Genomic DNA, 15820 nt, shown 5'->3' on the forward strand with positions numbered 1-15820 from the left:
ATAGCCAAGGGAAGGTGCAGGGTCGTATCTTTGCGATGACCAAGGAAGGTATTAATCGTGATTCTTCATTGATCTCTAGTACTATTTTGATTTCAGGCAGAGTAGCTACTACTTTGATTGATACTGGTGCTACTCATTCTTTTATGTCTGAATTATTTTTGAGATCTTTGGGTATAGTTCCTTCTGTTCTTCCCCTCCAGCTTAATGTTGTTTTACCTTCGGGGGATGTCTTGTGCCCGACATCAATTGTCTTTGCGTGCCCTGTTCGTATTGAGGAGCGAGTTGTATTCGCTGATTTGATTGTTATCCCTATGGTTGCCTTCGATGTTATTCTTGGCATGGATTGGCTTTCGACTTACCGTGCAGTTATCGATTGTGTTGCTAAGAAGGTGACTTTTGCAGATGATGGCCAGGGAGGAGCGCTCGCCAGCACAGGTACTTCGCTGGTCCTTCCTTTTATTTCTTGCTTTGAGGCTGAGAGATTGTTGTGTAGAGGTTGCGATGGGTTTCTTGCTTCTATTGTGGATGTTGATAGATTGATTAAGTTGAATGTAGATGATATTGATGTGGTGAGGGAGTTTGCTGATGTGTTTGAGGATGATGTTCCGGGTTTGCCGCCGGATAGAGATGTTGAGTTTGTGATTGATTTAGCTCCAGGTACGGTTCCTATTTCTAAGGCTCCGTACCGGATGGCCCCTACCGAGATGAAGGAATTGAAGACTCAGTTGCAGGATCTTTTAGACAAGGGCTTTATTCGTCCGAGTTCTTCGCCTTGGGGAGCTCCGGTTCTATTTGTCAAGAAGAAGGATGGTTCTTTGCGACTGTGTATCGACTATAGGGAGCTTAACAAAGTAACTGTCAAGAACAAGTATCCGTTGCCTCGGATAGATGATTTGTTTGATCAGCTCCATGGTGCTACTGTGTTCTCGAAGATTGATCTTCGGTCTGGCTACTATCAGTTGAAGGTTAGGGAGTCTGATATCCCTAAGACAGCTTTCCGGACCAGGTACGGTCACTATGAGTTTCTTGTCATGTCTTTTGGGTTGACCAATGCCCCTTCAGTCTTCATGGATCTGATGAACCGTGTGTTCAAGCCTTATCTGGATAGCTTCGTTATTGTTTTCATCGACGATATCCTGATCTATTCCAAATCCAGAGAGCTTCATGCAGAGCATCTCAGAGTGGTGCTTCAGTTGTTGCGAGAGAAGAGGTTGTTTGCCAAGTTGAAGAAGTGTGAGTTTTGGCTGGATCAGATTTCTTTTCTAGGCCATGTGGTTTCGAGAGATGGCATTGCTGTTGATCCGTTGAAGATAGAGGCGATTCGGAGTTGGCCTATTCCTACCACTGTTTCTGAGGTACGCAGTTTCCTCGGTTTGGCGGGTTACTATCGTCGTTTCATTTCAGGTTTCTCCAAGATTGCCCTGCCATTGTCCAATCTGACGAGGAAGACTGTGAAGTTCGAGTGGTCTATCGATTGCCAGAGTGCATTTCAGGAGTTGAAGGACAGATTGACGACAGCTCCTGTTCTTTCTTTGCCCAGTGGTTCAGAGGATTTTGTGGTCTATACCGATGCGTCGAAGAGAGGCCTTGGTGCAGTGTTGATGCAGCGAGGTAAGGTCATTGCCTATGCGTCTCGCCAGTTGAAGGATTATGAGAAGAATTATCCGACGCACGATTTGGAGCTTGCAGCTGTGGTTTTCGCCCTTAAGATTTGGAGACATTATCTGTATGGCGAAAAGTGTGAGATCTTCACAGACCACAAGAGTTTGAAGTATCTGTTCTCGCAGAAAGAGCTCAATATGCGACAGAGGAGGTGGTTAGAGCTTGTCAAGGATTACGATGTGACGATCAGTTATCACCCAGGGAAGGCGAATGTTGTGGCTGATGCTTTGAGCCGCAAGTCGAGTGCTTCATTGAGTTCTTTGATTCAGAGACCATTGTTGATGGATTTGCAGAGAGAGGAGATTGATCTGGTGATTCCAGGGACCATTGCTCGCTTTTCAGCGTTGGTCATTCGATCTACATTGACGGACAGGATCCGTAGAGAGCAGTCGACTGATGTTCAGTTGGCAGAGTTGAGAGCTAGAGCCGAGGCTAAAGGGAATTCAGAGTTTAGTCTGAATGGTGATGATTTGGTAACTTTCAGAGGCCGCATTTGTGTTCCTTCTGGCGACGATATTCGTAGAGATGTCTTGACAGAGGCTCATACCGCACCTTATTCGATTCATCCAGGCAGTACGAAGATGTATCAGGATCTTCGACGACTCTACTGGTGGCCAGATATGAAGAGAGATATTGCTTTGTTCATTTCTCAGTGCCTTACTTGTCAGCAGGTAAAGATTGAGCACCAGAGACCTGCTGGGACATTGCTTTCTTTGCCGATTCCTCAGTGGAAGTGGGAGCATATCACTATGGATTTCGTGACTGGTTTACCCAGGACGCAGAAGGGTTTCAATTCCATTTGGGTTATTGTTGATAGATTGACCAAGTCAGCGCACTTTCTCCCAGTCAAGACGACGTATTCGATGTCTCAGTATGCCGAGGATTACATTGCAGAGATTGTTAGACTTCATGATGTGCCCGTGTCGATTGTGTCTGATCGTGACCCCAGATTTACCTCAGAGTTCTGGAAGAGTTTGCACAGAGCTATGGGTTCTCGATTAGCTTTCAGTACAGCTTATCATCCTCAGAGCGACGGTCAGTCAGAGAGAGTCATTCAGATTCTGGAGGATATGCTCAGAGCTTGTACTATTGACTATTCTGGTAGCTGGGATTCCAAGTTGCCTCTTGTGGAATTCACGTACAACAATAGCTACCAGGCGACGATTGGCATGGCACCGTATGAGGCACTTTATGGCAGGAAGTGCAGATCCCCTTTGTTTTGGGATGAGGTTGGAGAGAGGAAGATGTTGGGTCCCGAGTTGGTCCAACAGACTGCCGATGTTGTTGCAGTTATCAGAGAGAGGATGAAGACTGCTCAGTCCAGACAGAAGAGCTATGCAGACGTTCATCGTAGACCTTTGCAGTTCGAGGTTGGCGATCATGTTTTTCTGAAGATAGCACCTCTCAAGGGTGTGATGCGATTTGGCAAGAAGGGCAAGTTGAGCCCTAGATTCATTGGTCCATTCGAGATATTGGACAGAGTGGGTGACCGAGCCTACAGATTAGCCCTACCGCCCGATCTTGACAGAGTCCATAATGTGTTTCACGTATCGATGCTCAGGAAGTATGTTGCAGATCCTTCCCATGTTCTTCGCCATGAGCCATTGGACTTGACGCCGAGTCTGACTTACCATGAGATTCCGATTCAGATTCTGGATCGCACAGTTAGAGTTCTGAGGAACAAAGAGATCGGCATCGTTAAAGTCCTTTGGAGGAACCATTTGATTGAGGAGGCTACGTGGGAACCAGAGACTGAGATGAGAGAGAGGTATCCTGAGTTGTTCGTGCCGTGACGTCAATTTCGAGGACGAAATTCCTCTAAGGAGGGGAGATTGTAATAGCCGAGCCCGGTGTACGGTACGGTTTAAGCTTTATTGTGTTAATTGGGTTATGTGATTAGATGATTTTAGTTGTGATTTGGGCTATAGTATTATTGGTTATTATTTATTTGAGGTGTTAGTTGGTGTTGATTGTTCGTTTCAGCGTTTCGAATCGATTTTTAGTTGTTTTGTTAATGTTCATTGCCGTGAGTAGAGTGCACCCGCGCTCTTAGATGAGTGCCCCCGCGGTGTACTATTCATGATTTTGGTTTTGGAGGGCCGTGGCATCACCGCACCCGCGGCAGTGCAAGGACCGCACCCGCGGTGAGACCGCACCCGCGGTAATTGTAGCACCGCACCCGCGGTGTTCGTGCATGGGATTTATTTTGGTTGCCGTGAGCTTAGCGCACCCGCGGTGCTTGTGTGACCGCACCCGCGGTGTAAGTATGGGCGAGATATTTAGTACCTTTTTGATTGAGTTGACTTCATTCCATACCTTATCTTATCTTCTTTTCGAGATTTTCTCTCTTTTGGCAAGGGTTTTCATCCATTTCTTTAGCTTCCTACCTTTGATTCTTGGCTTTGTTTCGATTTCCGACTTGAGATCATCGTTCTCCGTGGTATAAGGAAGCTTAGGTAAGTTTTTGGTGCGATTCTAATGAGGTTTCGAGTTAAGGGTTATTTTGGATTTGATGTTTTGATGGTTCTATGGATTATTTAGCATGGACTCTTGGATTTAGTCTTGATATTGGTGTTATTTATAGATTATTGTTGTAGGTGGTGTACCAAGAGTTTAGTTGGAGGTGTTCTATTGGTTTGTAAGTGGAATTTCATCCTTTGTGCTCACATGATATTATATGTATTGTGTTTTAAAGGTTTCAAAGTGTTATTCCCTTCCATTGATCCATTGTTATGTATTGATTTCATTGATTATCTATTGGAGGCATTGATGTCCCACTATTGTTAAAAAGGGAATACAAGAGATATTATGAGATTGCGAAACGACGGCCTTAAATGCTATTGAGAATTCAAATGTTTTATTGGATTGATTAATCATAGCCATAGCATTGCATGCAATTAGATGATCATCGACCATAGGCTTTTATCCCCTCACAGTTATCGATTTATATCGATGGGATATTGGCAACCACAGTCACAGATACTATTGATATCAATCCAACCAGAGAAAAGAGAATACCATCGTATTGCTATCTATTGCCATTGCTATTGCTACAGTTATTGCTACGTTAATCATGTTTCAGAGTCGATGGTATTTTTGATTTAAAAGCCATGTTTTACAGAGTATACTATGTATCATTGCTATGTAAGAGTTCCACTTGCTGAGATTTATTCTCATTTCAGTTATTTTCATGTGATGCAGATAAGAGCGACGGACCGGGACGTTGACTGTGGATGGGGGTCATATGCATACGAAGATTGGAAGGATGATTATTTTGTACCATTTTGTAACATGATCACACTAATGATATTTTGTATTTTGTTATGTCATTGGAATGATCATGTTGTTATTTTGTAAACACTTTTATAAAATGTATTTTGAAACTCCTTCCATGTTTGAAAGAAAATTTTAAATTCCGCTGTATTTTAATTGTATCGGGTCAGGGTGTCACATCCAAGTTCTTTGCATATGCTACAACTCGAATGAACAGATCTCTGATTTTTTTTCCCAGTAAGTGATTCATCTGCTCCTTTTATTCTTTTTAACTTTGGCCTACCACGTTTGCTTTCTTTCTTTCTCACGATCATCTTAGGATAATTCTCATCCTCCCACATAGATTCATCAGAAATAGCATTGATATTGCTCTCATATGTCCTCAAATAGGCAGCTTTTGTTAAAAAATTATCAACATATTTCATAGGATCATCTCTTATATGATTGATACAAAAAATTGCATGCTTGCATGGAACTCCACTAATCTGCCACTCTCCACATTCACAAGTCTTTGAATTTAAATTCACAACAAACCATTTGCCATCACTAATTTCAAATAAGCGCTCAGATGATTCAAATCCATGCAATTGTCTACTTTCTCGAAAGTTTCTGCTTAATTTGCTTTCAACTTTTGGGGGCACAATTGAGTTCCAAGCCATAGCATTTTGTTGTCTTTCACAAAATCTTTTCATTAGTTTTCTTCTTATATGCTTCAATAATGTAAGGACCGGTTTTTGTCTCATCACCCTTAACTCACTGTTAAATGACTCAGACATATTATTTGTCACATGGTCATTCTTAACATGTATGTCAAAAGCATGTCTTGACCAATGAAAAGGTTGTTCTTGCATCAACCAATTCCACGCTGCTGTATTTTCTTGCTTTATCTCAACCATAATATCCTTGAAGTCAAACACATTAGTAGCCTTCAATGCTATCCAAAATTTATTCCTAAACTTTGGTCCAGGAAATAAGCTTTTGAAATTATTATACCTATGCCAAGCACAATTTCTATGCTTAGCATTAGGATAAATTTTCTTAATGGCATTTATGAGACCTTTTTGTCTATCACTCATGAAGGTTAAGTATCTCTCATCTCTTAAATGCCAATGTAAGCAGTCAAGAAAGTATTCCCAACTATCATGATTTTCTCCCTCAGAAATCATCACTGCAATTGGAAAAATACTAGAATTTGCATCAAGTGTTACTGCACACAAAAGTTGTCCTCCAAAAGGATTTTTTAAGAAACAACCGTCTACCCCAATGAAGGGCCTACATCCATTCACAAACCCCTCTCTTTGAGCAACAAAACTAACAAAAAATCTCTTGAATATGGGATTACAATTTGGATTGCACAAATCTAATCCTTCACACAATATTTTACAGGTTACGCCCGAATTATATTTTCTCAAAAATTTAGCATATTTGGGAAGTTTGTTATAACTAACCTCATGATCACCCATATACTTTTTGGTCACCTTTTTTCGCGCTCTATGAAGTTTACAGACATCAACATGAACACCATAATCATCAATAAGAGCAGATCCCAAATCCCCAACTGTCATTCCTTGAGCAGATTTCAGTTGTTTCTCATATTTTTTAGCTATTCACTTGGATGTTGCACTTTTATCTCTGCATTGCATAACACAAGTGTGTGGGCCACCATAAGTTTTAATTTTAAAAGTTACTCCATCAATCCACTTTGATGCATGGATCCTCCAAGGGCAACCATCGGTTTTGCACTTTGCTGTTTGCATATTTCTTGTATTATGAATCCTCTTCATTCTAAAACCCTCCTGGACTTTGTAATCCTCTAAAACACTCTTAAAATGTTCCACATCCTTAAAAATCTGACCAACCTCAAATTCTATAATTCCATTTTTCTCAGTTTCAAAGACATCTTCATGCATTTTATCACTTAGTTTTGCCATCAAGGTTTCAACTTCATCATCACTACTCAAAAATTGGTCACAATCAGAATTGTAATCTGAATCATCTTCATCACCTTCACTTTGAAATTTGTTCTCTGTATCAATTAATCTTTTCTCATTTGTTTCATTACTAACACTATTGTCACTCCAACAACATAACTCTTCCTCATTTCTACAACATCAACTGTGAGTTCATCATTTTTAAAATCAGCATTCATGAGTTCTTGTTGCACACAAACTTCAACATAGTTTGGTTGATCATGGTCTTCAAAAGTATTGTGCAATAAGCGCACTCGTAGATGTAATGACGCATCACCAAATACTTCATATGCCATAAAAAGATTTTTAAAATCTTTATCACAGTTCAAATGAAAGCTTTCTTTAGAACGTGGTGCAATGCAATCCAATTAATCCAGTCAAATCACCAATTTGACCTATATCTGCACCAAATATTGCTATTATAGAATCACGTACCAACATTGACAAATCATAATTTTGAAGGCTTGGCACATCCTTTAAAGCAATTTGTGGGTGCAAAATCATCTTCATCATGAGCTGTTTATTTAAAAGAAACATATAAATATACATTAGAATAAAACACAAACCAGTCAAATACAATTTCTATTAAGCGTTTTTAATAACCCAAACTAGTTTAAACTTTCTATCGAACATCTTTCAAGCAAAGCATATCATTACAAAAAAAAACACTACAATGAGAAGGAATGACAAAAACATAAGAAGGAGAGAGACTACCTGTGTGGAGACAATCGATTTTCAACATATTGAGGGGAAAATGAAATGCGTATCGTGGAAGCAGTAAGACTTTTTTATGGTGAAAAAATACAGTGGAAGAAAGGGTTTAGAAATAAGAATAAAATGGGATAAAATTTATTAGCTTAATTAATCTTTATCTATCAAAAGACTACTACACCTTTTTAGTCATCATAAATTGACTAGATTTCCGATGATCATGTACCAATTTAACTATTAGCAAAAGTTGGTGTACCAATTTGACATTTGATTTATAGTTCATATACCAAATTAATTTTTACTCTAATATAATATAGATTTTAGGAATCCTCCTACACATATTCTGCTTGCATTAAATATTAAAGTTTTTATGCAATTTTTTGAATAAATTTTGAATTTTTAAAATTTTAAGTATTTTATTTTATTTATTGTAACTGTGTGTGTTTTTCGATTGAGTTATTTTTTTAATTATTTTTAAAAACGTATAAATTATAATTTTTTTAAAAAATAAAAATAAAGCTGTAAACCATAACCGTAAATTGTTGTTCATGAACTGTAAGAGTAACCGTCAATTAAGGTTACAGTTAAGGGTCGGGGCTTCTCAAATCTTCTAACGACGGTTCTGAACCACTACCAAAAAAAAAAAAAAATTGGTATTAACTATGATCCTTTAAACCGTCCGAAATATCATCTTCGCCTTCTTATTGCGACAATTTTTCAAAACTTTGAACAGATAATCCGTCGCTATGGTTTTGTCAAAAACTTGTTTGAGATAATCCGTCTTTATTTATATTATTTCTTTAAAAAAAATATTAGTTTTATAATTTAATAAAAAATATTTAGTTTTATAATTAATTGTACATATTTTTAAATAATCTCTTCAACTCATCTAAATTAATTTTTTTCAAATTTGTAAATAATCTATAAAATGATCAAATTTGCGATAAAAGCGAACAACAAAATTAAATAAATCAATTAAACAAATATGAATTATTAATAACTCATGTATGTATGGATTTTAAATTGTTATATCAACCCGATCAAACAAATATGAACTATTAATAACCAAATTAATTCAAAAAAAATTAACCAAATTAAATTTATTTTCCAATAACTCAATTAAACTAATACGAAATCGAACCAAAATTTATGATAAATCAATATATATGTGTATATAGATAGATAGAAAGATAGATAGACAGACAACATAATTAATCTAGAATTTCAGTCAAACATTAAATTAAACAATAACGTGAATTAACCAATCATTTAGAGTTGGAGACTTCTGGATTTCTGACCTTCCAAAAGAGCGTTGAATAAAGGTTTAACTTGCTTTTTTGTGTAATTGGAAAATGTATTTTGTACCATTTTACCAAAAACAATAGCTAGTGATAATGGTGCATCTCAAATCTTTTAAACCGCACAGTAGCTCAAGCATCACAGTTCGATCGCTCTTCTAAGCAGGGATAATTATTGAACCCAACATATTTCAATGAGTTCGTATTAATTGTTTGATGTGATTCTTTTAATGTGTTTAGCAGAATTGCAGAGGTGAAATCCAATGAAAGGAAAAAAGGGTGTGGAAGAGACATTGTAGGCACTGGTGGTACAGAAATTCATGAATGCTAATGTGCCTTTGATATCCACAATTACCCAATTGTCACCTAACCATACTAGTCAAGTAGATCAGAGGTTTCAGTTGGAAAAGAAAATGAGAATCCTCGCACAGAGCATTGAGGCAACAAGTTATGACAGAGGAGATGAAACCTGGTGGCACAAGCAGAGATGAGTCTTTTGGAAATGGTCCAGAAGTGTCATCATGGGAGAGTGGTGCTAGTGCTAGAGGCTTCGGCGGGATGAAGCCATCAAGATTTCGAACTTATGTCATTTCATATTATGGTGAGGCACTTCAGGGGTATGCAACCATCAGATCTAAAGAAGCTATTAGTATCACAGAGAGACAAACACAAGCTTTATTTGGTAGGCCTGAGATAGTCGTATCTGCACAAGGAACCATTGATTCTTCCGAAGATGAACCGATCAAGATTAGTTTTGGTGGCCTGAGAAGACTTGTCCTGGAGGCTGTGACTTTTGGTTCCTTTCTTTGGGATATTTAAAGCCATATCGATAGCATGTATCATTTTGTTGCAAATTAAGCAGTGTTCTCCTGTTTTCCTGGGCAGGGAAAACTGTAATATGTAAACTTTATAAAAATGTTTGTCTTTGAATGACTATGTATTACCCTAATATTCCTTCCTCTGATATACCTGTACGTAATGATTATGCAATGGTTGTAGTATAGTTGTGTTGGAATGCACTTGTCATCACTGGCATGTCTGTTAAATTCAGTGGAATATTTTTTTTGCGTTCAACTTTTACAAAGTATTTAATATGGGATTCATATTCATTGAAACACTTCTTGACAGTTTGATCCAAACAGTGTGCTCACCCAATAATACATCCACTTTCAACTTAGATGAGGAATTTACATGGGTTTAGAGACATTTGTCATTGAGCTCATTTGATGCTTGTATATATGCGGAAACTATGCTTGGTTTGCTCGAAAATGTCATAAAATGCCACATAAGCTTTGTGTATTGTAAGTTGAACTGACATGACGCCTTGTCCATCGTAAACTTCAAGTTTTTCTTGTGCCGTCTTTCATAATGAGCGTCATTTTTCCATGCCCTCGAATCCCCTCCACTTGTCAGGAACTCAATCAGGCTGTATAATCAGAAATATTTCTTAATACATAATGAATTTGTGGAGAGACTGAAATTATTGCTTTTGTTGGATCAATGCATACATTCCAGTGTTGTTTATGTGCTCTAGACAGTGATCATGCCCATTTATATACATAGGAATCTCGTTTTCCTGAAAAATAAAAAAGACACCTGATCTAAAAAATCGCAGTGGGAAAAATCCAAGGTGGGTTCATGACCAAAATAGAATCAGTTGCCTGTTTGGTTCAACCTGTAGAATAGGCAACAGTTGGTGCAGAAGCTCTTCCGTGTCGCCTCGATGGCCGATGTTTCTCATGGGGTGGTGTCCAACCACAATTTTCCACCGAGCCTTTGATGTCTTCATGGCTGTGTTTAGATCCTATGGTGTAAGAATACAAAATGTTGATGTTGGGAATTCAGCTTTCTGTAAACATTTCACTTGTTTTTTATTAAATGTTTTTTAAAAATAACTGGCCTTTAAAAGGTTAGAAATGTATTTGTCCCTTGGCAGTATGCCTTTCCTATTGAACTTTTTGTCTGGGCGGTTCACAAAGTAGTTGTTGACAAAAGGAGTTGTGTCAACAAAGAAAATATGCAGAAATCCTGAACGATGAATACTAATCACATTAATCTCAGACATAATTTCAAGTTCAAGCAAATAAGAACTTCCATTCAGTTGAGAAGTTTCACCTAACACTACCTGCTTGAACATTGAAAGACCTGTGGCAGTGCCATCTCCAGTCGCGTTTTCTAAGCAACGGATTAGTTGTGCCTGAACATTTCCATGATAATCATGGTTGCCTAGTACTAAATCACCCAGTAAGATAAGAGAAAATATAATTAAGATCAAGATTATAAAATTTTACACATGCCCTGGAAAAGGGTGGTCATAAATCTCATGACTTACCTGCATACCAAGGTTTTTGAAGGCTTCTTGCGGTGTAGATGGCGGTAAATGATTGCTTGAAAGCAGGATCATAAAGTCCTGTTAGTTCATCCTTGTAAAAATCTATCCCTAGCTTGGCTCCAGTACTTCCCATCTGTCATATACAAACGCAGAAAGTGATCTTGGTGTTTTTGGGCATTCCAAGTTAGCATTTCTATGCTTGAAAATTAGTAGAAGTTTGTTTTCATTGACTTCCTTGAACTTTCAATAATGGTTGATTCAGGAGGTGAATGTTCAGGATTCAATCACTCATTCAAATATATTATCGATCGATTATAAAGTTTATTTTATAAAGAGGAAAACTATATTTTTATTATATATTTACCTATTTGTGATTTTGGTCATTTCATCGTCATCATAGCACATTCCCACTCTAGTTGCAGGGTCAGCTACATGTATATTAATTCTCGAAGTTAAGCGATTTTCCCACGTGCAATTTTGGTCTTTTGTGTTGTTCATGTATCTTTCATTCTTGACTATTTTAGTCATTTTTTATTAGGAATACTGATATGACAGTGCACATGTCAGCGCTATATCAGAATCACATCAACGTCACATCGCTGTCAGGTATATATATATGACAAAAAATGTAATATTGATATAATTCTTACCTACTTGCAATTTCAGATTGATTAAAAGCTCCTTTTCTTCCCGAGTCCCCCACCACCAAAAACTTTATGGGTCTGTTACCTTTGATAGGGTGTTGAATTTGTTGAAGTGCCACCTCATTGCCTTTGCTTATACGAAGACAGACAATCAAGAATGGCAGCACAGAATTACAATATCTGTGTGCTTTCATCATTAATGTGCTATAATATTTAGAGGTTTGACATTGGATTTGCTTGGATGCTGAGAAATCCTACTGTTTGCTTGTTTTCATGTGAAATATATAGAGGGGAAATCATTCTTGATTATTGTATTTTTATTGGTATTTTGCAATAAATGCTCGTGGAAAAGAGTCGAATACATGTAATGCCAACACCCTTCTTTCCTGTTTCTTGACAAATACATTCAATTCTCTTTCAAAATAAAAGAAAAAGACATTCAATTCCACTTTCCTTTTTTCAATGTTTACAGTTCAAGATAACATGGTTCATCACATCATCCATTTTCATGTGTTTTATGTTAGAAATTTAACATAGTAATTAGCGGTCTATCTACACAAAATAATCTAACATTTTATACTGTCAGAAAGCAGAGGTTTTGAATTTTGTTTACAATAGAAAAGCAAATGCAACATATCGATTATGTACACATAATAGCAACTAAACCACAACATATACCAAGTAATATATTGCTTACATAATAGGTAAATAGTTTCATATCTCTGTGTGTTTGCTGTGGTTTGTTTTTGGTTGTGGCCTGAGGGCTGAGGTTTAGGTTAGATACATAGGATTCCCGGATCGTAAAATAAAACTTTTACCTTTTCATATGTAATCTTCACAGACATGACGCCTTTTTCCCATCATAATAGAAGTGTGTGATGTTGTCATGGATTCCATGACGAATGTCGCTTTTCCAAGCCTTTGAACCGCCTCCACTTGTAAACAATTGCATGCAGTGAGCTGTATCGACGAAAAACATGTCCACCATCCCTGCTTCTACAACGAAGTTTCTCTAGCAATTCCATCTTCTGTCGAATTTCCAAAGCTTCCCTTATATTCCGCAGATAGTCGTGGTTTCCTAACACTTTTTCATAAGTATACATGTTATTAAACTTGTATTTCACCTGTTATATTCAAGTGTATGTTCATCATATACCACGTGCCAATTAAGTAAAATCGTGTAATAGTATGATTTGAAACTACATGGAACCCATTTTAACTATAATTAATCGTGCCCATTTTATGCAATGAATCAAACAACTTGAATTTTCAGACATGCATGCATATATATATATATACATATTATATCCACGAATGAATTGACACTTTTACAGAATCAATAACTTTGATGGTTAACTTGCCGTAAGTAATGATTGGGAGGTAAAAATCTTCTTACACAAGTTTTTGTCGGGAAAAATAGTAAAATTAAATAATTTTTTCGTGCGAAGAAAACGTTGATTCTTTTCTCTTCAACTATAATTTCGGATAAAAAAAAATAACCACAACGCAAAATAAAATTTATCTAAATAATTAGACTATGCAACACTCAATTGCTTCTTTATTGCTTGTTTTAGATTGAATAAATGCAAATGTATAGCTATTTATAGGAAAAATGTTGGGTTTGGTGAAGCGTGAAACGATACTCGAGAAGGCATCAAAAAGCATGAATTAAACAAGTAACGAAAACCAAGAAAACCAAGTTAATTTAAAATAAAAGCAAGAATCTTGTTATCGAAGCTTGAACATCACATGGATTATCTTTCAACTAGAAATTCATCTTCAAACCAACTTGGAATCCCTGAATTCCAATCATTAAGTAGTAGTAGTAATAACTAATAAGTATATAATTCTTGTTCAATTAATTTTCTTTTACCTTATTTGAATATTTTTTTTAATGTAATAATTTAATTTTTTTAAAAAATCAAATAGAACATTATATATTTTTTTTGAAATAAATAGAACATTATATTAAAAAGATCAAAATCTAATTGTTGAATATTACAAAGTTCTATTTCGGTAAACTTTTTTACTTGTGAACTCGTATACTAAAGCATTCTTCATCTTTTTACAAAAAAAAAAATATATTATAAAGTTGAGTGGTGTCAAATAATTAAATATTTTTAATTATTATTATTATTATTATTATTATTATTATTATTATTATAGTGCAACATGGTCGTATTTACTACATTATTTTACGTCATGCATCAATGTAAGGTCGATCATATTATTCAATACATATAAAATTAATTTCTTTTTAAATATTTTATATTTGGAAAACAATAACTATTAATAGATCACTTTAAGATAGAATATTCGAATTATCCGAAATCAACTCAAAATCAATAATTTAATTTTTAATGAGTTAATACTAAAATAATTTATTTACAATTTAAAATCAATTGTTTTCATCGTGCTAATTTAGTAAATATCAAATCCAAACGGCAGTTTTATTCTTATCCAATTGTCTAGCAAATTCCAAACAGGTCCCAAATAGAAGGAGACTGTTGTCAACTAGTTAAATAAATAAGATGTTAATAACAATAGATAATATAGAGTAGGTAACTTGTGAGACGGTACTCTCACGAATCTTTGTATGAAACAGGTCAACTTTATCGATATTCACAATAAAAAGTAATATTCTTAGGCTATGTTTAGTGTGTAGGATATGATAACTAATTGGATTGATGACAAAACTTAAGGTAAGGATATATAATGTGTAATGATGAAGAATGTTTTGTTTTGTAAGATTTTAGTGAGAATGATAAATTTTACATTTTTTGTTGTTGAGACAAAAATACCCTAAATTAACATTGATGATAATTTGGTATATAAAATGATATTTGTAGCAATGTTTTCAAAATCATGTGGGTAAAATGGTAATTTATGTTATATTTTAGGAATTGGATTCTCAATCATCCCAAAACAATGTGATGTCTTTTCACCCAAATAAGTTTTTTTTATCATGTGCTTATTGATTAAATGGACCCATAAAAAATGAGACAAACATGAGTTTAACAATCTATCATTTGCTTATCACATATACCAAACATACCCTTAGCATAAAAAGTAATATTTTTTCACGAATGACTCAAATAAGAAATCTGTCTCACAAAATACGATTCGTGAGACCGTCTTACATAAGTTTTTGTCAATAATATATATTATTGAGTTCGGATTTTATCCGTCCTTGAACTCGAGATCTGTCCCATTTTTGGGACACAAGATGTCACTTCTCTCAAAAACCAATAATACTTTTGATAATGTAAATAACTATATATTTCTAAGAGTGGGTCTCATGTGAGACCGTCTCACGGATATTAATCTGTGAGACGGGTCAACGGCATACTTATATTTACAATAAAAAATAATACTCTTAGCATAAAAAATAGTACTTTTTCATAGATGACCCAAATAAGATATCCGTCTCACAAATTCGATCCGTAAGACCGTCTCACACAAGTTTTTACCTATTTCTAATTATTAGTTCAACATGACCATATGTATTATATTAGCATACTTATGCTCGCATCAGTATTATTGATCGGTGTAACTCGTTGATATCAATGTCTCGAATTTAAAATGTGATTTCGAATTCGAAAACCAATTGTAAAAAAGTCACCGTCCAATTAAAAATTTGTATCAATAAAAGATATATCAAATTATTTGTATTTTAAAAATATTATATTTGGCAAACTATAACTAGATTGATTTAAGATCGAGTATATTCCAACATATTCGAAATTAACTCAAAAAATTTCAAAAAAATATATATAAATCAAATTCAACAGCTTAATTTTTTTTTAAGTTACTAATAAAATATTTTTAATATAATTTGGAATCAATTGTTTCCAACGTACTAATTTAGTGAATATCAAACCCAAAGGGCAGTTTTTGTGTATATCCAATTATCCAGCAACTTCCAAACAC

General features: G+C 35.6%; 2 pseudogenes; one reads left to right on the top strand and one right to left on the bottom strand.

Annotated features, from left to right (window-relative positions):
• The first annotated feature begins 7578 nt into the window (after positions 1-7578).
• Positions 7579-9808, top strand: LOC140802892 (UV-B-induced protein At3g17800, chloroplastic-like; annotated as a pseudogene).
• Positions 9809-10133: 325 nt separating this feature from the next.
• On the bottom strand, positions 10134-12084 carry LOC140802893 (purple acid phosphatase 3-like; annotated as a pseudogene).
• Positions 12085-15820: the final 3736 nt, after the last annotated feature.

This window comes from Primulina eburnea, chromosome 10, assembly GCF_022965805.1.
Source record: "Primulina eburnea isolate SZY01 chromosome 10, ASM2296580v1, whole genome shotgun sequence".
Lineage (NCBI taxonomy): Eukaryota > Viridiplantae > Streptophyta > Magnoliopsida > Lamiales > Gesneriaceae > Primulina > Primulina eburnea.